This window comes from Rousettus aegyptiacus, unplaced genomic scaffold (genome assembly GCF_014176215.1).
Source record: "Rousettus aegyptiacus isolate mRouAeg1 unplaced genomic scaffold, mRouAeg1.p scaffold_m13_p_9, whole genome shotgun sequence".
Classification (NCBI taxonomy): domain Eukaryota; kingdom Metazoa; phylum Chordata; class Mammalia; order Chiroptera; family Pteropodidae; genus Rousettus; species Rousettus aegyptiacus.
Window position 1 is genome coordinate 24,357,713 of NW_023416312.1, and position 24,748 is coordinate 24,382,460.

The 24,748-nt window shown below is 40.6% G+C and overlaps 2 long non-coding RNA genes across 2 annotated transcripts in view; one reads left to right on the forward strand and one right to left on the reverse strand.

Annotated features, from left to right (window-relative positions):
• Window positions 1–22,210, reverse strand: part of LOC107516652 — a 47,837-nt gene extending 25,627 nt beyond the window's left edge. Inside the window, exon 1 of the long non-coding RNA XR_001598346.2 lies at window positions 21,968–22,210. This is a non-coding gene — a long non-coding RNA (uncharacterized LOC107516652). The remainder of the gene's footprint in view (window positions 1–21,967) is intronic.
• LOC107516651 lies at window positions 1–23,966 on the forward strand. Its single transcript, XR_001598345.2, has 4 exons — window positions 1–134; window positions 11,165–11,213; window positions 18,768–18,845; window positions 23,510–23,966. It is a non-coding gene; the product is annotated as an uncharacterized LOC107516651 (long non-coding RNA).
• Window positions 23,967–24,748: the final 782 nt, after the last annotated feature.

The following is a 24,748-nucleotide window of genomic DNA, read 5'->3' on the forward strand; positions in this document are numbered from 1 at the left end:
TCCTGTCTCTGGTGGGCAAAGGTGGTTCGCCTCTTGCCCTCATCAGCATGCTCCAGGATCCACTCCCTGAGAAGCTACAAGGCCCTTGCCTGGTCATTGATGATGAATCTACTCCAGCAATCCTACCTGCCTTGGTAAGCCACATCTACACAACACCAATCAGCAGGAGGATGATATTGATCTCCTACATAGAGTAGTGGTTAAGAGCATAGGCTTCAATCAACCTAAAAGTCCATCCACAGTAGGATGGATATTCATACAACTGGATATAAAAGAACAAAGCAGAAGCATAGATCTTAAAAGTTCTCATCACACACAAAAAAAATTTTGTTAACTAGACTTAATGTGGTGATCATTTTATAATATATACAAATACCAAATCACTATGTTGTATACCTGAAATAAACATAATGTTGTGTCAATTATATACTTTTTTATATATCATAAATTATATATTTTAATATTAATATTTTAAATATTTTAAAAAGAACAAAGCATGACTACACACAACCACATGGACTAATCATACATTCTGCCAAGTGAAAGAAGCCAGATATATAAGAGTAAATAGTATACACTTCCATTTATATAAAGCTTAAAAACGGGCAAAACTTAATCTATGGTAGTAAAAGTAACAATAGCAGTTACCTCTCAGAGGCAAAGGGAATGGTACTGACTGGAAAGGGACACAAGAAAGCTCTCTAGGGGTGATAGAAATGTTCCATATCTTGCTTTGTGTGCTGGTCACATAGGTATACACACATAGAAAAAAATGTAATTGTGCTATCTACTTAAGCTGTGCTCTTTCCTACATGTAAATTATAAGTTAGCATGATATTAGGGGGAAAGCCCCAATTTCTGACCTACAGAACTATGACCAATAAACGGCTATTGTTTTAAGCTGCCAAACTTGTGGTAATCTGTTACATAGCCATAGTAAACTAATACAACTTGGTTCTAACTTTGGTCCTGCCTTTGGAGTTAAACAATTGTAGGTTAAAACCCTTGCTCTGCCACTCATTAGCCATCTTTTAATTGGGTTATTCAATCTTATTGAGACTTATTGTCCTGGGAATACAAATATGTACCTCATAATGTTGTGATCCTCAAATATCACAGTGCCTGGCACAGAATAAGGGCTCAATATATAATACTAAGTACAGGTGTTACTGGGCCTGGAGGGCAGCTGGTTCAGATTGAGACAAATCAGAAGCACCAGAAGAGAAATTTCTCCCTAGATGAAATTGATCGAATACTTGACTTGTCTGAATGTCTTCAGAGGAAATTTAGATACCTGGCAAGTTTAAAGCTTGTGTTACTGATAAGTATGTAGAAAACTAAGAAAACCAGAAGCTAAACAACTATTAACTCCAGAGGAAGGATTGTGCAAGGCAAAAAGTAAAAAAATAAAAAAATAACCATAATTCACTACATGGATCAGTTGTATAAAATATTTACAAAACATTTAAACATTTACTAAGACAAACACTGAATTGTGATGTAATCAAAAGAACAGTATAACTGTTCGGAGCATGAGGATAGGGAGAGAAAGGCACACATATGTGAAAAAAAGCAGGAGGAGAAATGAAAAAATTTAAGGAAAAAAATAGATTGATAGATTAACTATTATGCTCTAATTTGGTCATCATAAGTGAAAGATATTTTAGTCCTTTAATGATTTTAACTTGCGAAAAAAAGGTATAATGATAATATTTTAGGAGGGCAGCAATCAAGATTTGGGGCTAGTTCAGAGTCATCTGGACAAAAAAACATATTTTTCTGCAGGGTTCTAGAAAGCATAGAACTTTCTAGCTAGTGAAAAATAAAATTCCTATGTATTTTACTTTAGAAAGGTAAAAAAATAGCAGTAAATAAATGTGAAGGCATCTGCCTGTGTCAAATTTGTGATAGACAAAATGTTATGCAGGTGGCAGTGTTTAGAAGGAGTGTATTTGACATCACTCATTCCCCAAACTCTCCAGATCTGTGCTGAACATGTCCACATCCAGCTGACATTATGGCTCCGAGGGCCTATAACATAATAGGAGCTTATCAGCCCTGGGTTGGTTGATTCAAAATCATTTCCTGTGGTCAAAGTTGGGAGGCTATTTTTAATATGACAATAATAAACTTCCATTTATAATCCACTTTATAACTTTCCAAGTGATTTCACATACATTTACTGATTTGATTTTCACATGAATGAGTTATTGTTTTCATTAACTTTGGCAGATGAAGCTCAGAGAGGTTAAGTGACATATCCTCGGTCACACAGCAAATTGGAGGCAGGGCCATTGTTAGAACCGAGTCGTATTAGTTTTCTATGGCTATGTAACAGATTACCACAGTTCCATAGGTTAGGAGTTATGGCCCTGCATGCCTGGATTCTCAGCTCAGGTTCTCCCACGGCTAAAATCAAGGTGTCAGCCAAGGCTGAAATCTCACCTGGAGCTCAGAATTCCCTTTCAGCCTCATTCAGGCTATTGTCAGTATTCAGTTCCTTGCCATTACAGGATTGAGGTGTTCGTTTTCTTGCTGGCTTTCGGTCAGGGGTCACTGTCAGCTCCTAGAGACCACTTTCAGGTCCTTGCCACTTGGCCCCCACTATTTAAAGCCAGGAATAAAGAATCTCCGACACCAAATGTCTTTCAGATGTTGGATCCTTCTCATTAGGTGGAGCCCAGTCCCTTTTAAATACTTGCCTGATTAGGTCAGGCCCACCTAGGATAATCTCCCTTTCCTAAAGTCAACTGTGCAATACGGCATAACCTAATCACAGGATTGTCATGCCACCATATTTATAAGTTCCTCTCACATTCAAAGAGAGGGGATTCTATAAATCATTGACCCCTGGGGGCCATCCAGAATTCTGCCTACTGCAGGAGGTGTGCTGGAAATAGCATTCTCCCCACTGTAGCCAAGGCTTCCTTGACCACTCATTTTGAGAGTTCCATGCTCACCTCAGATTATTTTAAAAAAAAGACATATCATTATTAAAAGTCTGCTTAAAGGGATGCCTCTAAGCTGATGCATTATAGTGAGGCTGTTGAGATTGTGGAATGTGTCTGCTTCAGCTCATTACATCAAAGATTTATAATATATTCCAGGGTCCTATCTGGTCAATGCAAATTTTGATAGCCTGAGTTTCTTAAAAGAATCATTTGCAAGAAATAAGCCAGTCGCAGAAAGACAAATACTGTATGATTCCACTTATATGAGTGGTCATTGATACTAGAGTAGTCAAATTCACAGAAACAGGAAATTGAATGTTGGGCGCCAGGGCCTGGGAGGAGGGGTAATGTGAAATTATCATTTAATAGAAATGGAGTTTCAGTTTTTCAAGATGAAAATGTTCTAGAGCTCTCTTGCATAACGCTGAATATACTTAGCACTACTGAACTGTACACTTAAAAATGGTTAAGATAGTAAACTTTACGTTATGTGACTTTTTTAGTACAGTTAAAAATAAAAATCAATTTAAAAATAAAAAAGGAATCACTTACCAAAGCTTTTTGTGATCTGAAGTACAAAAGAGCTCTTCAAACAGCCTCAGGGGCAGGAAGTTACTAAAATATTGTAGTGGATGTGGAGGATTTGCTCTCTTGATAGCAATTCTACCCTCCTTCTTTGTGCTTTCTTATACTAGGGAGCCTGGAAAGCTAGGGTTCTGAGTTCTAATTAGATTGTACCAATCAGATGCTCTTATGGGTGACTCAGAGTGTAGGAGTAAGGCTGAAGCCTCTTGCCATTAACGAGATGGTTCCTGCAGCAGTTTGCCAGTGCCCAACACTAGTCTCACAGGTGTCAATTGGCAGTTGCAGCAACAGCGTAAGAGTTTTCCTGATCCCTGGATCACAGCTAAAGCAGCAGGCTCTGATGCCATCAGTCTCTGTAGAGCCTTCTAGTCTCCTACATTCCTGGTTAAGGTAGTGGTAGATTAACTGCCCTTGGCAGGCTGGTAGTTCTGTGGTATCATTCTGAGAGTCATTCCTGGAGGGCCAGCCCAAAGCCTGATCCTCTTTTCCTTACAATAATTTTGCAAACATTCTAAATACCTTTCTACTTGAAATAGCTAAACTTTTCTTTCTCCTGCAACCCAGCCCTGAGTGTTAGTTGCGGGTGATGGTCAGGCCAATAGATGCATTAGAATTTGATCATTCCATCATATTAGGGTTTGGTGACACTTGGTAGAGACCAACCTCTGACTTTTTCTAGGACTGTGCTTGGTATCTACTGTGTAAATGGAGAATTTAGCAATTCTCCACATCTGCCCACTTTCGCCCTGCCCCCTTACGCTGAGCCTTGTACCCAACTGGACCCCTACTGCCACTGGGCAGTGTTCTCTCCTTTCCCTTTCATAGCTTTTTGAAAACCTTTTTCCCTCTACTTGAATTCTCTATCTGACTGTAACAGACCCTAGAGCTGTCTACCCAAGGCATCCCCCCATCTCTTTCCTGCTAACAGAACCCAATTTTGCTTGGGTATTAGACAAAGATCTCTTAATTTTAGTTAATATGTTCTATGATGGGTTTGTGACCCAGTCCTAGCTAATAAGGGAGCCTCTTAAGGAGCTTCTGAAAGAATTTTTCTTCCTGAGAAGAGGTGAGAGTGGGGGAATTTTCTTATTGCCTGTCTATGATTTCTTCTAAAATAGCTACTTGATGCCAAAACCTACAGCAGCCATTTTAACACCATGAGGTGACAAGAATGGGAAGAAAAAGCCAATAGCTAAGGATGGCAGGGCAGAGTGGCTGACAGAACCAGGTCCTCCATGCAATTAATGAATCATAGACAAATCCTGGAACGACCTACCTCCAGACTTCTTGCTAGCTAAGCAGTAAATGTCCTTAAGATTTAAACCACTATTACTTGGATTTGGGGGTACTCAAGGCAAAAAAGACTTCCTAACTAACATATCTAGCCCATTCCTGATAACTCTCAGCAGATGCCTTTGCCTTTAATTTTGCAGAGAAAATGGAGTCCACTTCCTGCTCATCGCTTCCCCAACACACAAGCATTTCTTCTGCCCCTCTTGTCTCATAGCCAAGGGCCTCTTATCTGTTCATAGGCTAAGCTCTCCTTTGTGCTCTAGATACCAGCCCTGCCACTCTGCAGGGAACTCAGAAATCATATCCTTTCTCTCTTCCATCTTCTACTTTCTGGCAGCCCCTTTCTGACTATGGTCTTGAGTTAGTACCCAAGACTGTGTGTACTGCACTGAGTGGACATGTCTCATCCTAATCACCAGGTAGCTGCTTCTCAAGAGTCCCTTCCTAGTGCCCTGGGCAAGCTCCCAGAGGTGAAAGAAGCAAGAGGTTAAGGTCTTGGAACTGTTCCCCGATTCCAGAGTAACTGGTTGCCTAAGACTGTGTATGTACCATGAGTACTCATACCAATGCCTGCTTTCCACTGCGAGGCTTACTTTCCTTCTGAGTTTCTTCTTATTTTTATTGAGAGAATATTCTCTTTATCTTTAAGGCTTTTATAGTTTTGTATCTCTGCCTTATTTTAGTATATTCTGTTGTTATGATTTATGCTACTTTTACTGGCTCTTTATCCTAGCACATAAACATGTTTAAGTTTGCCACAGCTTAAAAAAAAATAAAAATCCTTTCTTTGACCCTGCATTCTCACTGAGTTTCAGCATTCTCTTTCTCTCTCTCTTCTCTTCATCGTGAGCTCTTTGGAATTTGTCTGCACTCACGGTATTTCTTCACACCCACTCAATCCTGAACCCTCCAGAAGTTCAGCCCAGCTTCACTTTAGCAAAGCAGGGATTTTATTGGCAGGATGCTGGGAATATCACCTGACTGTGGGAAGAAAAGAAGAAAGGGGATGCAACTTGGCCACCAGGACCCCTCAGACTTTTTTCTTGTGGCCCCCATACTCTCTCTTCTCCTAGATTCTCTCTTTGGAGTGATGTCATTCTTCCCTCCAAACGACTTCCAACTGCTCTAGAGCATTCTACCCAACGGTTCCCCTTAGCTCCCATTTGAAAATTACATGGAAGGATTGGTCCAGCCTGGGTCAGGTATCTTCCCATGGATCAATCAGTCATGGCTCTAAGATGCAAAGCCACATAGCCAAGACAAAACCTCAGAGAGAGGAGTAATGAGCCAGCTTCTCAGCTGGCTTCCTCCTCACCAATAGCACTTGCTTGAAACTACTTTCATTCACCTGTTAGTCCCCTTTTCCCCTGCATGGCTCAGGCCTGACCTCTTTCTGTGTGCTTGCTTCTTCCAAATGCTGACACCTGCCTGAAGCCATGGAGGTGTACTCTGCCCATATATAAAGGAGATCAACAATTCCAAGAGATTACTGCACCTCCAGTTGACTTCAACCATGACTCTTGGGTGTATATATAGCCCAGCTTCCTCAGCCTTCAAGAGGATGAGTGTGGTGGCCAGAGATGTGTCCCCAGGTCCCTTTCAAGGAGGAACTTTTTGCTCCAGTATCATCAGACAGCCTTCAATTGCCGAAAACCACCTCGCCCCAAGGACACATAGGCTTCAGCGTTCCCCAGGGGGTTAGTCCAGGCTTTGCAGGCCAGCTTTGCAGTTCGAGCTCTCTCTCTCTGCCCAGTCCCATTTCCTCCCCCTCCTTTTGCAGATGTTTTCCCTAATAACTATTTCACGTGCCAAACCCCATTTCAGTTTTTGCTTCTAGAGAACCTAACCTGTGACAGATGCCCCTCAGCTGTGTGTCCCACACCATCTCCCAGAGGTCCCTGTAAGATAGAGCTCCAGTTGCCCACAGTAGGAACAAGCTTGGTAATGCTCCCTCTATTGGCTGCCTTCCTTCCCTATATCACTTCCCCATTCCCATTATTCTCCGAATCTCTTAAAATGTACTTGCTCTCAAGTCATTTTCTTGTGAACAACCCAAACTCAGACACCAGGATTATGTGAGAGAGGGAGAAATTTTCCTCTACACCTTCTAGGTTTTCAGCTGGTCTAATAATTAAACCAACATGAAACAGATTACCAAGAGAAAATAACCAAATCAAATTACATACATATATATGGGAACCTCACATACATGAGAGAGTCAGAAACCCCAAATATATAAGAAGTTCAGAGACAGAGGGAAAATGAAGCACATATGACATTCTGAGCTAAGAATAAGATAAGGTACCTTGGGACTTCAGAGGAGAGGAAAGTTATTTGCAGGATGATAAGAGCAGAAGTTCAGTAATTAGATGTTTGCCCTATCATATAGATAGGTCATAAAAAGTTGTTTCTAGTAATAACTCTTATTATGGGCAAGGCCCCCAATTTGAATTCTTTAAGAGAGGTAAAATTTTCTCTTGAGCCCACAGGGTCTCAATTGTGTTCTGCTCAAAATAATCCACATGCCAAACTAGCATATCTTGGAGAGGTCTATTTTGAACTCCTTCAATTATGACTTTGTTAAATCAAGTCCCACCCTTTATCTTCAACATGTACTGCAGTGACCATGAGCTCTTCATGAAATGCTTTCTTCTCTCAGCTAGCTGGATTTCCTGCTACTTTACTGCTCACTGTTTTACCTGCCCTTCTTTCTTTGCCCACTCCCAGGATTACAACTCAGCTTCCTCCTACATCCAACACATCACAGGGGATCTCAGTCAGTCCCCCTGGAGTCGACCACCACTACACAGGGATAACCCACACTGTTTGTCTCCAACCCAGCTACCTCTCTCTTGAGCTCTGGACTCAGATACCCAACTGCCTCCTGGCTATCTCTATATGTATATCCCACATATGCTTCAAGTGAACGTGGCAGGGCTGAACTCATCACCTTTTTCTAAGCCAGCTTCCCCTCCTACATTCCCCTTCTCAGCAAATAGTATCACTATATTTGTTGTCTCCAAATTCAGTTCTCTGAGAGTCAGCCAACCTCCTACTCATCTCCCCACTGCCCCATTAGTACTTTCTTGTCCTGGCGCAAACCTACCCTCCACCTCCAATTCGTTTCCCCACTCCCAGGCTCTGCCCTCAATTAACTATGTGATTTTGGATAATTCACCAAATCTCTTTCAGCCTCTGTTTCTATATCTGTAAAATGGGCTGTTAATAGAGTTGCTGTGAGGTTTAAAAGATTTGCACATGTAAAATACTTAGAAAAGTGTATGGCACATAGTAAGTACTCAATGATTGTTAGCTTTTTATAGTTGTTTGTTGTTATTTATTTTTATCCTTCTTAAGGCCCTCATCAATTTCCATCTTGTACTATAGCGGCTTAGATGCCATCTTTAAATGCTCTGCTAGTCTGCAAGATTTTGAGGACAGTGCTATATCTTACTCATCTATCTATCTGTCTATGACCAGTGTCCTTCCATACCTAATTACTTTCAGCCATACTTCCCCTCTGGTAGCATTGGAGTAGCTGGGGAATTTTTTTTTATATTCAGCTAAGGGGAAGTTGAGTTAGAGATATATTCAATTTGAGTTTAGTGGGATATTTTGTATATGTTTGTAAGATGTTGCTAACCATTCCAGTGTAAGAATAGCTTCTAAAAATACTCTCACACCCACTGGGCTGACTCCTCAGGTTGTATAACATGAAGATTCAGACCCAGAGGTTGTATCTCAATGGATACATGTCTTATGGTACCCAGAACCAGCAGCATATGGGTAGTGGAGGAGGAACAAGGTTTGAAAGGTATGGAGTCAGAAGCTACTCTGTGGAAAATTCTTCCAATCTAATCATCAGACATGAAAAATTATAAACAGAGGTTTAGTTCTTATTCGCCCTTAGACAAAGGAAATTATCTTCTGTCAGGAATATATTCAGCAATGCAATGTATATGATGATTATTAATGCACCATATATTTTTTTCCTTTCTCATGGAATGTATGTGGAGCAGAATTTATCAGAATTCCTGGTTTGTAGGACACAAACCTATAACAGTATAACCAACAGTGAGTAGGTCTGTCTGTGAAGTCACATGTTTTATCCACCCCAGTGAATTGCACCATATCTTAGCGTATCTGATGCCTCTTGTTCTGATGAAGTCTGGCAGTTCCAGACAAAACGACAGGCAAAATTGCCACTGACACAGTAAAATACCCTGAAGAACCATATTTATCAATGAGTCAATTTTTATCCCATAAGAGTAATTCGATTACATAATTATGTAGCCCAGTACCATGTAGTGGCAATTTAAGAAGGCATTTGAATTGCTCTCATATGCCCTAATTTCAGATTAACTTTATATATTTTTTCAGAATTATTGATCAAACCAAAAGTCAATCGCTGAGTATGCAGCCAAAAGTTGTAAGATGAAAAGTACTAGAGAGATGTGTTAGGTAGTTAAAATATGTTATGCTACCTTGTCTGGATTCTGTGAGGTTTAGGTATTTGTCAACTCTTTAAAATTCAGAATGTCTTATAATTTCTCATCATACCTAATTTTATACCTATAATCTTATATTCTCTTACTTAAAAAGGAGGCCTCAAAATTGTATAAGTTTCAGGCTTACAAAGCCCAGATCTTCCTCTGATATCACCTCACAACTTGACACATGTGTGTGCCCTCATCATCCCTGTTCTGGTACCCACCACACCCCCTACACATTCCCATGGCCAGGCATGCTGGGAGGTGGCTCTTGACAGAGGAAAGAAAGGGACAAGTAAAAATGCATGGTTCTATCATGTAATAGAGCTGGGACTTGGAAATCACAGAGGTGAAATGGTGGGGCAAATTCAATCAACCAACTCTCACTTTGGGGATTGAGGCACAGGGATGTTTGGCAAATAGAAAAAGGGGGAAAGAAAAGACCCAACATAGGTTGCAGTTCTGTATTTAACCACAAGATGGAGGTAAAAGAGTGATCCCTCCATTTAGCCAAAAACTCATTAAGAGCTAATCAAGGTAAAGCGGGTTTTTCATGTTTCCTGCCCTTGCCTTCTCCCCTTTGTCAAGCCTCAGTGCACTTACTATTGTTCCATTCTTTTTGGTTAAAGTCGTCACAAATCTGCATTTTTGTTTGTTAACTCAGCTGTAGCCCGCAGTTTGTCTTCTAGATGACTTTCTCTGCTTCTTATGGTTAAGGATTATGTTCTTATTAACTATTATTACAAGAATTTTCTGACTCAGAAGTTTCAGGACTTAAAGCTATAGTCTTAGCTCAATAATTGCCTGATTATTTGCTGCTGTGCTTGGAAATTTCATTACCTGGTTTCTATTTCACGTTCATTTCTCCATACCCCTCAGTTGGGACTCTACACAGAGCACTATCAGAGACACCAGCCCCCATCTGTCTAAGAGAGATATGGTTCCATCTAGTTTTACTGGGCCCTGCAAAGGCTGAATTACTCCTATGTTAACCATAAGAAACCGGAGCAACTCGCCTAAGACAGACAATGATCAAAATAGACTGTCAGACTTCCTGGATCCAATCCTCCATTTTCCAAGCTGACTTTGGACACTATCACCCTTCTCCCCTCCCCCACAAGATTTTGGCAGGCCTTAAGCCCTTTAAGCCAAAACCATTAGCTCAGAACACTTTGCAAAGAAAGCATGGTACAGTGAGCAGAACTGACCACCTTCTTGACCTCTTTTGAGAGCTTTGCCTGTCACTGAGAGCCCTTCACCCAGACATGTACTTGGCACATTGAAGGGGGCTCTTGCCAGAAAACCATGCTAGCAATAAAAGGGCAAAGAGCACAGCCCAAGAGCCACCATGCTGCTACCCTGAGTGCTCAGACGCATGAGGTCCTGCCTCTCCAGCGATCAAGACTACAGTGTTTGTCTTTGATAAGTGTAAGCTTTTCTTAAAGTGATGACACTACTGGCTGAGGCTGGAAATTACAGCTGTGTAAGACGACATGGCAAAGCTGACTGACCCATAATCACAGCAGCTCTTAGCTGCACCCTTAGTAAAATCTCCCTGTTCCTTGACTGCTCCAGCATTGACATATCCCATGGGACAATAGGTACTTCTTCAAAGCAGGTGGAGGTAGCAGAATCAGAAACATCATGAGTTGTTTCTCCTGCAGAGAGTCTGTCTGGCTCCAGATCCTCGTTATTCTGTCTTGCTTTGTAGAAGTATCCCACTCTGGATAGCAGCTTGGGTTCTCTGGTTGAGCAGAACAGGAGAACCAGTACTGGACAAGGAATTAGGAGACCTAGATTCAGATGCCAGCTAGGTGATTGTGGCATCTCCCTTCTTCTCCCCAGCTGCAGGAAGTGACACCAGCAGACAACCCCCAACTATCAAGCCCAACAGGTAAGCCACACCTTTTCTCAAGGTAACCACCCCCAAATACTGACAGACAAAGGGGTATTAAAGCCAAGCCCTTTCTCCCCACCTTGAGACAGCTCCAACAGTCAGTCATTCTATCTTTCAAACTCCCAGAGTTGGCTAAGGCTTTCCTGAAAACTGCATTGCAGCTCACCTTCTTCCTCTGCTCACTCTTGTGTTCTCAACTCCCTTCCTTGGGGTGGACCCCTAAGGGATCTCCCTAATAAACCTCACACATGCTAAACTCCATTTCAGAGGCTTCTTAGGAAACCCAGCATGAGACAGTGACCTTAGAAATGTAAATATCCTTTCTGAATCATGTCAGGAGTCTGTCCAAAGCCATGGAGCTAGGTTTAATGCCACCCCTTGTGCCCCCTTTGGGTTCATTTTTTGCAGCTGCCTGCTACAGATCCTATCAGCTCTTAGGAACTAAACACACCAAAGAACCCAATGTGTCAGAAGCCTGAAAACCAGTCACAAATGTGCTCACACAGAGAAGAAGCTGCTCACCAAGGCAGGCTAGAGAGCAGTACTGGGATTCTGTAGCTCTCAACCCCAATTCAAACTGCACTGCTGTATTTGGTTTTTGAGCCCTCCTGCCATTTAATTCTAAGGAACAATTTCCCCACTCAATCCCTCTACCATGAAGACAAGCCAAGGAGGTTGTCCACTCCCATTAGAGGTTGTCCAATATTGATCAATCTTTTCTATCTCTTTTCCTATAGGGCAACCCTGTCCAATAGAAATAAAATTCAAGTCACATGTGTAGTCTTAGATTGTCTAGTAGCCACAAAGTGAAAAGAAACAGGTGAAATTGATTGCAATAATATACTTAATTAACCCAATATATGCAAAATATTATTATCTCAACATGTAATCAATACAAAAATCATAAATTAGGTATTTTAAATTCTTTTTGTTCATAATAAGCCTTGAACTCTGGTGTGTATCTGACATAGCACCTCTCAACTTGGACTAGTCACACTGCAAGCATCCAGTAGCCACTGTAGTGACCATATTGGACAGTGCAGGCACAGATTCTAAGTAAAGAGAGTTGCAGAAGAAGGCACATGAGAATCTGGGATACTGAAGTTGAGTACTTCTGCTTCTAGGGCTGATGAATTTAAGCCTGAACTCAAAAGTTTTTGCTGGCCCTCACCTCTAATTTCTCTATAAATTAGGGGTAATGCTGTATCAGCCTCATAATGCAGGTGTGAGACTATAACAAGATAATATCGCTAAAGCACCTGAGATACCTGTAGGTTTTCCAAAAGCAATGGCTTTCTTACTGTCCCCTCAACCCCACCAATAGTTAGCAACATCAGCCATATCTGAGGCTTATGATGTTTGAAAGCATTACCAAAGACATCTTTATTTCAAGTTGCATGCGTGTGCCTCATACAAATTCTTGACTAATTTTCTAATCCCAATCAGGAAAGGAAGTGTTTTGAGAGAGGTATAATGCTACGTGTTCCTTTAGGATGTAAAATGTTTAATTAGATGCCAAGGATTGAAAATCTTGATTCAGAGCCTGAAATGGCTAATAAGGTTTTATTGTTGCTATTACTTAGAGTTTTTATAGAACTTTAGGCTGGCAGAGTGCTTTTCAATCACTTGAGAAAATCTAACTTTGTTAACAGTGAGATGAGAAAAATGTTCTATTCATCAGGAGAGACAACATACATAATATTTTAAGTATTTAAGAATTATGGCCCTGCTGTGAGAACTACTGAAATTACCTTGTACGTGGATGCAAAAGATTCTCATTACAGGCACAGGACATTAATGCAGACACCAATGTTATTACCCTGCTGAGTGTGCAGGGGTGAACTTCTGCAAGTCAGGAAATAGGCAAGTTTCTAAAACAAATATTAGCTGGCCCTAGTCACACATATGGGGCTTTTTGCCCATACGTGATTTTTGAACATTTTTCTAAAGGAACTCTTAAGGTTTTATGGGTGATTGTATAATAAAATCATACATAGTTCCAATACAGTTTTATTTATGACTGCCCTGGGTCACCAAAATCTCCCAGGATTCTGCTGTTGGGGCTGCTGCAATTGAAGACAAATTTGCACCAATTCCTCTATAAATATTATCAGTAGGCAGCATTGGCTGGAAAGCATGTGAAAAATGGATTTCCCTTCCCATATGCACCAAAGGCAAATTCAGGCCCTCTAGCTTTTGGGATATATCAATTAGTTTCTGCTGCAACAATACTGCTTAACAACCAAGTCAAAGCTCTATTGGCATACAACAATAAGTACCTATGCATCTGGATGGTTGGCTTGGTGGCTCTGATGATCTCATCTGGACTCACAGCTGGTTGGTGGCTGATCTAGGTTGGCCTCAGCTCCAGTATACTCCACGTGTCTCTCATGGTCCAGCAGGCTAGCCCAGGCATAGTACAGTGGATATGGCAGATGCCCAAGAGAGAGCAAGCTCCAATGCACAAGGCATTCTGAGCCTGTCATACCTACTAATAATGGCCCGTTGGCCAAAGCCAGTCATGTGGCCAAACCAGCAACCACAGCTGAGGTAGATCAACTCACCCACTGTGGAAAGGCACTACAAAGTCATATGGGCAAGGACACAGAAGAAAGGAAGGGTGAGAATTATGGCCATCTGTGTGAGCTATCACAGACGAGAATGAATTCAAATAACTTTTTTGAAAAGGAAAGGCAAAAACAATAAATTTCATCAATGTATGTATCTACTTTGACTGAGAAAAAGGTTTTCAACTGGCAATACCAAGCTAATGTCAACCCACTTCCTATCCTCACCTCTTGGAACAGTTCCTAGGCCAAAAGTCATGGGAAATTTTTGACTGAGCTCCAATGGGCACATTTTGACAGAGTGTGAAGCAAGAATACTTTTTTAAGCATACCCCTTTATAAACAACACATAGGAGAGTAGCCCACAGCACACTCCTGCCTGTCTCCTTATAGTAACCTCCACTTACGGCCTGAAGAACTGTGCAGAATTCTACTCATAAAGCAGAAAGACAGAAGTTACAGGTCCCTGTGGTCCCATCTTGTCCAGGTTTGGGTGGTGGCTACGCATTCTGAGAGAGACTCTGCTCTCTGCCATTAGGCCAAGCATCAGCTGGCCCTATGCCAGGCTAGCATTCGTGCCCATCTGTCAGGGTGGCACCTGGCCCTCTTCTAGAAGCAGATGGTTTCAATTGATCTTTCCTTGCCAGTCTTTCCTGCATTAACACTCCAAACCTGCTCTGCTTCATCCTGGAACTTAATGGAATCCTCACATGCTCTAGTTTCCTGTATCTTTTCCCTGGCAGCCAAATTCTTTTTCATCTTCCTTTTTCTCTCTTTTTTAAGTTTTTAGTTTTCTGCAATAGTAGGGTTATAAATGGATTTGTATATATAGAGAGAAAAATCAATAGCCTGTATTTTCTAGGGTAAAATATAACCTACAAAGCACTGACAATTATAAAAAATCATTTATTTCTCCATTTCACTGATCTTGACATACAGCTCACTTCATATTCCTCGACCAAACTGACTTTGACCTTCCTGGATAGATACAGGAGACTTGGCCTAACAAAACCTCTCATTGTAAGACAGAAAATATGAAAACCAGTACCACCATACCCTAAGCCTCAGGCTGACAATTTAGTGGCAAAGAAGACAATACAGATTTAAAAGTTATTTTGTTTTTAAAGGAAAAGCATGAGATAGGGCAGCTAAATATTATGGCTATTCCAAAGGCAAGATTGCACCTCAGCCCTGAGGCTCCAGCAGGGGAGGGAACAGGTGGCCCTGGTGACCTCTGGCCCAAGGACAGCAGGGCACCTCTCCTTCCCGCATCTCCATGCTCTGGCCTGCTGATCTTTGCCTGCAAACCAACCTATGGAGGTTTAGCTTTGCTCAGAGGGGCTGCCCAGCAGCACCCAGCAATGTACAAATCATAGCCCTGGTTGAGTGTTTCTCCTGCTATATGCCTGAGATGCCACCATTAGGGTGAATTAAAGAAGGAAAAAAGACCTAAAAGCGAACACTTCAATATGCATGAAATAGCTCTGGCCAATACAAACATAGTGCAAGCCACAGATGTAATTCAAAATTTTCTAGTAACAATGTTTAAAAATAAGAATAAACAGGTAAAATTAATTTAAATAAGTTATTTTATTTAACCCAATATATCAAAATATTATTGTTTCAGTATATGATCCATAGGAATGGTTATTAATGAGACATTTTACATTCCATTTTGTGTACTAAGTCTTTGAAACCCAGTGTGTCTGTTACACTTACAGCACATTTCAGTTCAGAATGGCCACATTTCAAGTGCTCAACAATCACATGTAGCTAGTGGCCACCATATTAGTGCAGGCCTAAGGTATTTCCAGAAGGGAATCCTTAAAACATTTAACAGGGGTTGCCCCTCAGGAAGAGAACTAAGGGACTGGGGGATATGGATGACAACCTTATTTTAACCATAAACACTTTCGTATTGCTTGAGTTATGTATCAAGTATGTGGATTACATATTCAAAAAGAAAAAAACTGCATACCCTGATATTTTTTGAGCTGCCGGTGGGAGTGTATGCCCACACCACTGTTCCCGAGGGAATTGGCACTGCTCTATTAGTCAGGGTTCTCCAGAGAAACAGAGCCAATAGGATAATATTCTTATAAATTACATTAAAATGTGTTTTTACTATATCAGCACTGTGCTAATTGCTTTTAATCTTCACAAAAATCTCAAAATGGAAAGTATTGTGGGCTCCGTTTTACAATATGGAAACCAAGACTCTGAGAGGTTAAGAAACCGGCCAGCTAGTAAGAGGTGGTACTTGAGTTTGAGCTGATTCTGTCTGACTTCAAACCTAACAGATAAAGATAAGGAGAATGAACACAGATGGTCCAATAAAAGAGATTTATTATAAGGAATTGGCTAATGTGATTCTGGAGTTTAAGTCTCACGATCTGCTGTCTGCAAGCTAGGGACCCAGGAGAGTGGTGGTGCAAGTCCCAATCCAAGGGAAGAAAACCAGTGTTCCAACCCAACAGTCAGGCAGAGAACAAATTTTCCCTTCCGCCTCAACAGATTGGATGAGGCCCACCTACATGGGGCAGGGAGGCAAACTGCTTTACTCAGTCCACTGATTTTAATGTGAATCTCATTCAGAAACACCCTCACAGACACACCCAGAAATCATATTTAATCAAATATCTGGGCACCAAAGGGCCCAGTAAAGTTGACACATAAAATTAACTGTCACATCTACTTCTAGAAATCTATCCTAAATAAATGACTAGACAAGAGACCTAGTGTGTTATGGACAAAGATATTTGTTTCATCATCTTCGTTCTTACTGGAAAATTGAAAACATCCTAAATGTTGTAAACAGATGTGCAGTGAAACTGCACCCTCTGGAGGGGGTGGCTTCTAAAAACAGGCAGTAAGAAGAAATCACCAGCAGTCAAATTGCCCTTAAAAATAATTTAGACAGCAACATTTTGGAAGCACAGCACTAAATTCTACCCAGCAAGGTCATTATTTCTGGGGGTGAGCCCCTGATGAAGTAGTTCACTTGCATTTAGAAACCTCACTGTGTGAAAAATGTATACCCTAGACATTATTAGTATCACCTGGCAAGATGGAAAAGCATTTGAATTGAAAGCAACTGAGGAAATAGAAGATTTGTGGCTTCCATCTCATGCTCATTCTTTGAGTAAATTAGTGGACAGAATCACCCCTGTTATTTAAATTGTTTTCGCTTGCTCTGCAAAGTGTAGACAGTTCAATCGACATACTTTAAAGGGGTTTATGGTGTGACTATGCTATATATTGACATGTGCATAGAAAGAATAAAGTACGTAATGGTATGCCACAAAATGTTATGTTTTTATCTCTAGTCAGGATAATGGATTACTTTTTTCCTATGTCTTCTTTACTTGTGTTTGTGTATGCACATGTTTATCTGTACTTTTTACATTTTTCCCCAGTGGATAGCCTGAAGGTGAATTTTGCATTACTTCTGGAATATAAAAATAATAATTTTTAAGCCAGTGCTAGCCCACCATGAAGTAACCTACCCAGGCCAGAAGAGTTGCAAGCCTATCTGGATCCCACCCGCCCCACCCCCACCCCAACCCCCACCAAGGCATCCTAAAAAGAGAAAATGCCTTCAGGAACAGGTGCATTCTCTTTGCCACACATTTAAAGGGATTAAGGAAGTGTTAGAGATGGTGCTGGTACTCATAGAAAGCTGAGGTCCTGCTGGGGCCCCCTGAGGACAGCAGCTCCCCCAGACAGCTCATCTGCCCAAACTCAGTGCCACTACCCCCTGGGGCTCAAAAAAATTAGAAATGTTTCCTGCAGAGATGACCCCTGCTGGAGGACCCAGCTTCCCTGCCCCTTCCCTTTAGAGATGCAGTGGGGCTTCTGTGGCCACCCCGTAGATTGTCACGCCACATACTGAGCTAGCATAGCTGAACTACCAGCCTTGGCACAGCAGGAGGGATTCCAGCAGACACAGCACACATTTCAGAGGGAAAAGCATGGCCTGGCAGCACTCAGCAAGGCGCAGGTTTAAAGCATGAAACGATCCCATACAGCAACTTGCTGTCATTTCAGTCAGTAAGCTCCAGCCTGTAAACATACTAATGAGAATCACTCCCATGTCCTGGTGGCTCACCCTAGACAGGACTGTATGGACAAGCTCTCATTTCATTTGCATCACAAGCCTCTGGGAAGATGTTGCCACAACTACCACACAGATGAAGGAAGGCAGGCACAGGGAGGCAAATTAATTCACCTAAGTGTTCCCTGGGACAACTCCGAGGCAGAGGTGAGCACACAGGATGTTTATTAAGTCCCCTTGGAAAGGAGGAGAAGGAAGCAGGAAAGGGAGGGCAGAGGGCAAAGTCAGCTGTGATGCAGGCTCAATGACAGCCTTGGCCACCCCCACTAGAAGCTCTGGAGCAAGGATGGCCCTTCGGAGTTGTTCTGAGTTGCACCTAGATGGCCAGATTTTTATACTTCGGCAGCTACTGGTCAATGGATGTGTCCACCCCAGAAGGCTGTGACTGTGGTGAGGTGCACTCTGGAGCAAAGGCAGACCCAGAAGAGGCCGAGAGCTGAGGGCTGTCTGCCAATCATACTGCTGATAATATCGCAATTTCCTGCCATCCCCTTCCCCTGCATCTTGCAGTTAAGCAAGCCCATGTGATCAGTTCAGCCCACTGAGTTGTGAGCTGAAATGACAAGTGTCACTCCCCAGCCCAGTGTCAGTGTGGGAGGGACAACACAAAGGCATGAATATGAGGGGGCGAGATTCACTAGACATCACCAAATGGAAGCCTACCACAGTGATCAAACAATCATTCATTTATTCCATGCATTCGTTCATCCATTAAATCTTTTTTAAGCATCTTGCATGAGCCCAGCACTGTGCTAGGCTCTGGGGATTAAAAGATGAATAAGTAGGGTCGTTGCCCTCAAGGTGCTCCACATGTCACGGGGGAGGTAGGTGCAAGCAAATAATTGCAATATTCTGTCTTCATTTCTATAGGAGAAGAGAGCACTGTCTAGAGGAATCCAGAGAGGCTTCCTAGAGGAGGTGACACATGAGCTAGCTCTAAAAGGGCAAGTAAGTGACTACCAAGCAGATTGGGGGGAGAAGACCCTTGCAGGCAGAGGATGTAACACCTCCAAAGATTTCAAATGTTGTCGTTGGGGTTGTGGAGAGCGGTTCAAAGTGACTGAAGCATGGGGTGTGTGGTATGTGAATGCCAGGCTAAGGTGTTTCGATTTGATGCTAAAACCTGAGGAATCAAAGGAGATTTACCTGCAAAGAAGTAGTCTGAAATGAAGTCTTTCTAGGAGATAACTTGGAAAGGTGGAAGATAAAGTGGCAAAGAAAAAATTAGAGGAAGACCAGGTAGAAGGCCACTGCACGAGTTCTGGAAAGGAATGACGAGGCTCAAACTAAGATATAGGGTTAAGGATTGAGGCCAGAGAGCAGATTCAAGCAGAATTTCTAGGGTTTAAGGACTAGATATTGGGATGGGGGCCTGAGGATGACTAATTCTAGATGATTGGCCTGAGTTTTTTTAGACAGAGGCCTGGAGTGAAGATGACCAGTCTATCAGGCCTTTGTAGCTTGAAAGAAATTTGTTCTAATACTCTGCTTAACAGTTTTCTGGTCTATAGTTTGGTCTCTGGAGGAGATTGATGTTCCCAGAAGAATGTCCTGTGCAGATCAAAGGCTTATGTTTAGGATCCAGAGAGGCATATCTAGTCAAAAAACACAGGCTTCTCTTACCTCTTTCTCTGCTGTTAAGGAATTAGGTCTCATTTTCACATTTTGGCTAACGTTCTTCCTTCAGGAACATATGGGTGCATTTTCTCCTCTACATATAAGGATAGAGATGACATCACTTGCTGATAGATTGAACATAGGGTGTGAAGGAATGAACAAAGGTGAAGATAACACCAGGCTTTGGGGCTGAGCGACTGGAAAAATGGAGTTACAATTTATTGAGATGGGGAAGGCTGTGGGAGGAGCAGGTTAGGGGAGGTAGGAGTTTAATTTTAGACATGCTATAGATGAGATGCTATTAGGCATGCAGGTGCAAAAATGGAGAAAGTGGTTGAATATATTAATACAAAGTTCCAAAACATTACCCAGAATGTGGCAAAGAAGGAAAGATGAAAAATATAAAAGAAAGGTTCATAGATATGGAAGATAGAATGAGATTGTCTAATAAATGTTTGATTGGCATCTAAGAAGTAAAAAAATGGAAGAAAGGCAATATTTGAGGAGATAATGGTTGACAATTTTCCAAAATTAATGAAATATATGAATCTTCAGATCCAGAGCCCAACAAATTCAAACAGGATAGAAAGAAATCCACATTGAGACACATCACAGTGAAACTGTATAAATTAAAGAAAAAGCAAAAATTCAAAAGCAGCTGGTGGGGAGGAGAGTATAATTACCTACAAAAGAGTGACAGAATGTCAGCATAGTTTCCAACAGCAACAGTAGAAACCAGAAGACAGTCAAATGTTCTTTTTAAATATATATATTTCATATATGCAATATATTCTTTTAAAGTGTGTAATTAAGTGGTTTTTCATATATTCACAAAATTGTGCAACATTACCACCACCTAATTTTGGAACATTTTCATCATCCCAGAAAGAAGCCCACTACCAATTGGCAGTCACTCCCTATTCTCCTCTCCCCCCAACCCCTTGTAAGCACTAATCTACTTTTTATTTCTATAGATTTTCCAATTCTGAACATTTCATATAAATAGATACATACAATATGTGGTCCTTTGTGACTGGCTTCTTTTACTTAGCATAATATTTTCTGGGTTTATCCACATTGTAGTGTGTACCAGTGTTTCATTCTTTTTTATGGACAAATAATATTTCATTGTATGGATATACCACATTATGTTTATCCATTTGTCAGTTGGTGGGCATTTGGGTTATTTCTATTTTTTGGCTATTAGAAATAGTGCTAATACAAACATTCGTATACAAGTTTTGTATGGACATATGTTTTTATTTCTCTTAGGTGTATACCTAAGAGTAGAATTGCTGGGTCATATAGTAACTCTATGTTTAACATTTTGAGGAACTATTAAACTGTTTTCCAGAGGAGATGTACCATTTTACATTCTCACCAGCAATATATGAAGGTTCTAATTTCTCTATATCCTTGATAACACATTATTATTTATCTGTCTTTTTTATTATAGCCACCCTCGTGGGTGTGAAGTAGTATTTCATTGTGGCTCTGACTTGTATTTCCCTGATGAATAATGATGTTGAGCATCTTTTCATGTGCTTATTGGCCATTTGTACATATTCTTTAGAGAAATATCTGGCCAAATCCTTTGCCCACTTTTTAAATTGGATTGTCTTTTTATTATTGAATTGTAAGAGTTCTTTTTATATACTTGATACTAGACCCTTATCAGATATATGTTTCTCAAATATTTTATCCCTTTCTATGTTTTGCCTTTTCGTTTCATTGATGATATTCTCTGAAGCGCAAAATTTTTAAATTTTGACAGTTCAATTTATCTATTTTTTCTTTTGTTGTTCATGATTTGGTGTCATATCAAAGAATCCATTGCCAAATGCAAAGCCATGCAGACTTACTCCTGTATTTTACTCTAAGAGTTTTATAGTTTTAACACTGCTGGTTAGGTTTTTATTTATTTTGAGGTAATTTTTGTATATGGTAGGATACGGGAGTCCAACTTCATTCTTTTACATATTGATATACAGTTGTCTCAGCACTATTTGTTGAAAAAGCTATTCTTCCCTCATTGAACGGTCTTGGCACCAAATGCTACCTTGAAAGTGCTGGGAGAAAATATCTATCAACTCAGAATTTTATGCCGAGATAAATTGTATTTCAAGTAAAAGAGTGAAAAAATAACATTTTCAGAAAACAAAAACTAAGAGGTTTTACCAGCACCTGACCCTCACTTAAGGAACTCCTTAAAGGATATACTTCCAGAAGAAGGAAGGGAAGTCTGGAATGCAAGAAGGAACATTTTAGCGGCAGCATCTATCTATCATGCTAAAAAAAACAACCCACATCAGCAGACATAGCATCATGCAGCCCACCAGGAAGTCACCCCAAGAGTCAGGTTCTCTGTGGCAAGGTGGAGGCTCTCTTTAGGGCTGCACGTATTCCTGGATAATAACAGAAGTCTGCCAAAGATCAGCTGCCAAAACACTTACCTCCAGGGAGGCAAGAGAAATGGATCAACCAGAATCCTACAGTCAGATGAATGGTGGGTGGCATCTCTTTCTTCTCCAAGCTGTCCTCGTGTGCTTAGAATCAAGTCCCAGTTCTACTTCTGGTTGGTGAGACACTGTCAGCACAAACTGTGTGTATGTCACTCTCTCTCTTCCCATCCCTTCCTCTTTCTTTTCCTGTTTTTGTACTTGTTTATATTCGACGCTAAACCTACTCTAATTGATCACAGACTTATTCACACACCTTTCTAAACTATTTTCCATGAAATCCAATAGTATTTAATACCAGTAGAATAGACCTTATGTATTATGATCACAAATCAGACAAAACCATGTGAGATTTCCAGAATCTAGTTGAATATCATTTTAATATCTGTAAGTATTGAGTGGTCCTGAGACCATGAAAAAATGCAGACTTCCTGTAAAGTTCAAAGGTCTTTAAACCTAGACAGGAAGATATGTACAGTGCCTTTTAAGAATCAAAGAAATAAGAAATCATTTGTCTGGAAGGAGACAAAGCTTGGGGTGGTGAGCACGCAATAGAGGATACAGATATCATATTATCAAGTTGTATACCTGAAATTTATATAATGTAAATAACCAGTGTTACCCCAATAAATTAAAAAAGAAAGAAGAATGGATAAAATAAATTTTTCAAAAAAATCAATTAGCCTGTGGGGCTTGCAGACTTAAGTGAGAAGACAAAAGAATTAGTTAATGTCAGGGGCCTATAACCACCCCTTGAAATCACAGAAGCATTGACATAGCAACTCCAAATATCCATGTGGGTTCTTTTTGCAACCTCAAGCATGCTGAGAAGATGATATAATGGTTTTCTGGGAGTAAGAGGAATTGCCCAGCTCTCTGCAGCTCCAGAGCTCGTCTGTGGCCAAAATTTCTGGTCAAAAGTAACTTGATTTTGCTGGGATGATAACCATGTTCTTTAGTGGATAACATCTTTTGACCCAGGGAAGATTTCTAATCAAATTTAGAAATGCTTAAGAGTAGCCCATATTTTCTTGTAAAGAAGCTAAGAAAATCAGGCATTTTATGTACTTGTAATGTTTAAGAAGATCTAACCTATTTGAGAAACAGCCATTTGACTCTACTTTAAATCTGTAACTGAAATAGACCTAGGGTTTTAAGTTTAAATTGTACTGTCTGTGTATGGTACCAAAATATTTGGAAGAATTTTAAGTTCACTGGATTTAAAAGTTTAATTTAATTTAAATCTATTAATACTTGAGAGAGTTTTGTTCATTCAAACAGATGAAGTATTTTTTTAAAAAAGGGAATATATTACATTTTGCTGCAGGTGGCAATGTCTCAAGTGGCAGGTTATGGAAGACATTACTGGACCCTTTCCCCACAGCCATCTCTTACTTACAAAACCCAGATTTTTTTCAGTTATGAAGGGCTTTGTTGACTCAGGAGAGGCTGAGCCCTTACCTAGCCCAGGGGTGAAGCCTGGGGTAAATTCTGATGAATCAAAGCCAATTGCAATAATTTCATTCCTCTTGCCAGTGATTGGTTCAGGAAAGGAAGTGTGAAGTTTTGACCAAGGATTAAGTTAAGAAGTCTGCTGGGAGGCTTTCAAGGAACATTTTCCTCTCAAAAAAGGAGCACAAGGAAAGAGATATGACTCCTCCTTCTGACCTTGGGATGTTATGTGAGGATGTGATGCCTGGAGCTGATGCAGCCATATTGTGAGTATGAATGGGCACTGACAACTGATGATGGCAGAGCAAGCAGAAATGTATAAAGAAGCTGTATCACTGATCCTCCAAATTAACCAACCATCATAGAGTTTTAAAATAATACATTCTCCTATTGTCTTTTTTTAAAGTTTTCATACAATCCATGTATTAGTGCTCTTCTCTCTATTTTAAGGATTCCACTTTGGTCATCATTAAATTAATCTTGCATCTTCTCCTTCCCAGAGTTGCTTGTTCTTATTGATTTATTTGAGGGAAATAATATTTTCAAGCCTCCAAAAGTATACAGTTATATGAGCTATTTGTTTTGTTACTTTCCAATTTTACTATATTATGGTCAGATAATATGGCTTATATGATACCTTTTTTGGAATATATTCAAATTTTCCTTGAATGCTAAGCCTTGGTTAATTTTTATAAATTTTCCACTATTGTTTAAATAGAATATGTGTTCCCTGTTGAGTACAACATTTTATATATTTTCTATTAAAGGCTGGGGCTAGGGACAGCTTAAAAGCCTTTTCACTTATATATTCAATGCCTGGGATGAGAAGACTCAGCACAGTTGACAGCTGGTATGGCTGAGCTCCTCAGGTGTCCCTTTATCTCTATATGGTCTCTCTGCATGGTGACTTCAGGGTACTTGTACTTCTTATATGGGGCTCAGGGCTCTAAAGACATGTGTTCCAAAAGGGATAGAGTAAGGCAGAAGTCATATTGCCTTTTGTGATCTAGCCTTGAAAGTTATGCATCACTACCACCATATTCTATTCATTAGAAGTAAATCTCTAAGGCCATCCCATGTTCAATGAAGAGGAATTAGACTCCATCTCTTGACGTGTCGAAGGATTTGCAAACCTGTTTTAAAACCACCACACCAGCCTAACATGTCCCTATCTCTAATTCCTTGGCTTTTCCTTGTAATCTCTACTTCCCAGCATCTCTCAAGCTTCCATGTTCCTTCTGTAGCTAACTCTGTCCTCATTCCAAAATTTTGCCCCTTTATAGTCATGCTCGTATTCTCTAACCCTCCTATTAACTCCCTTTT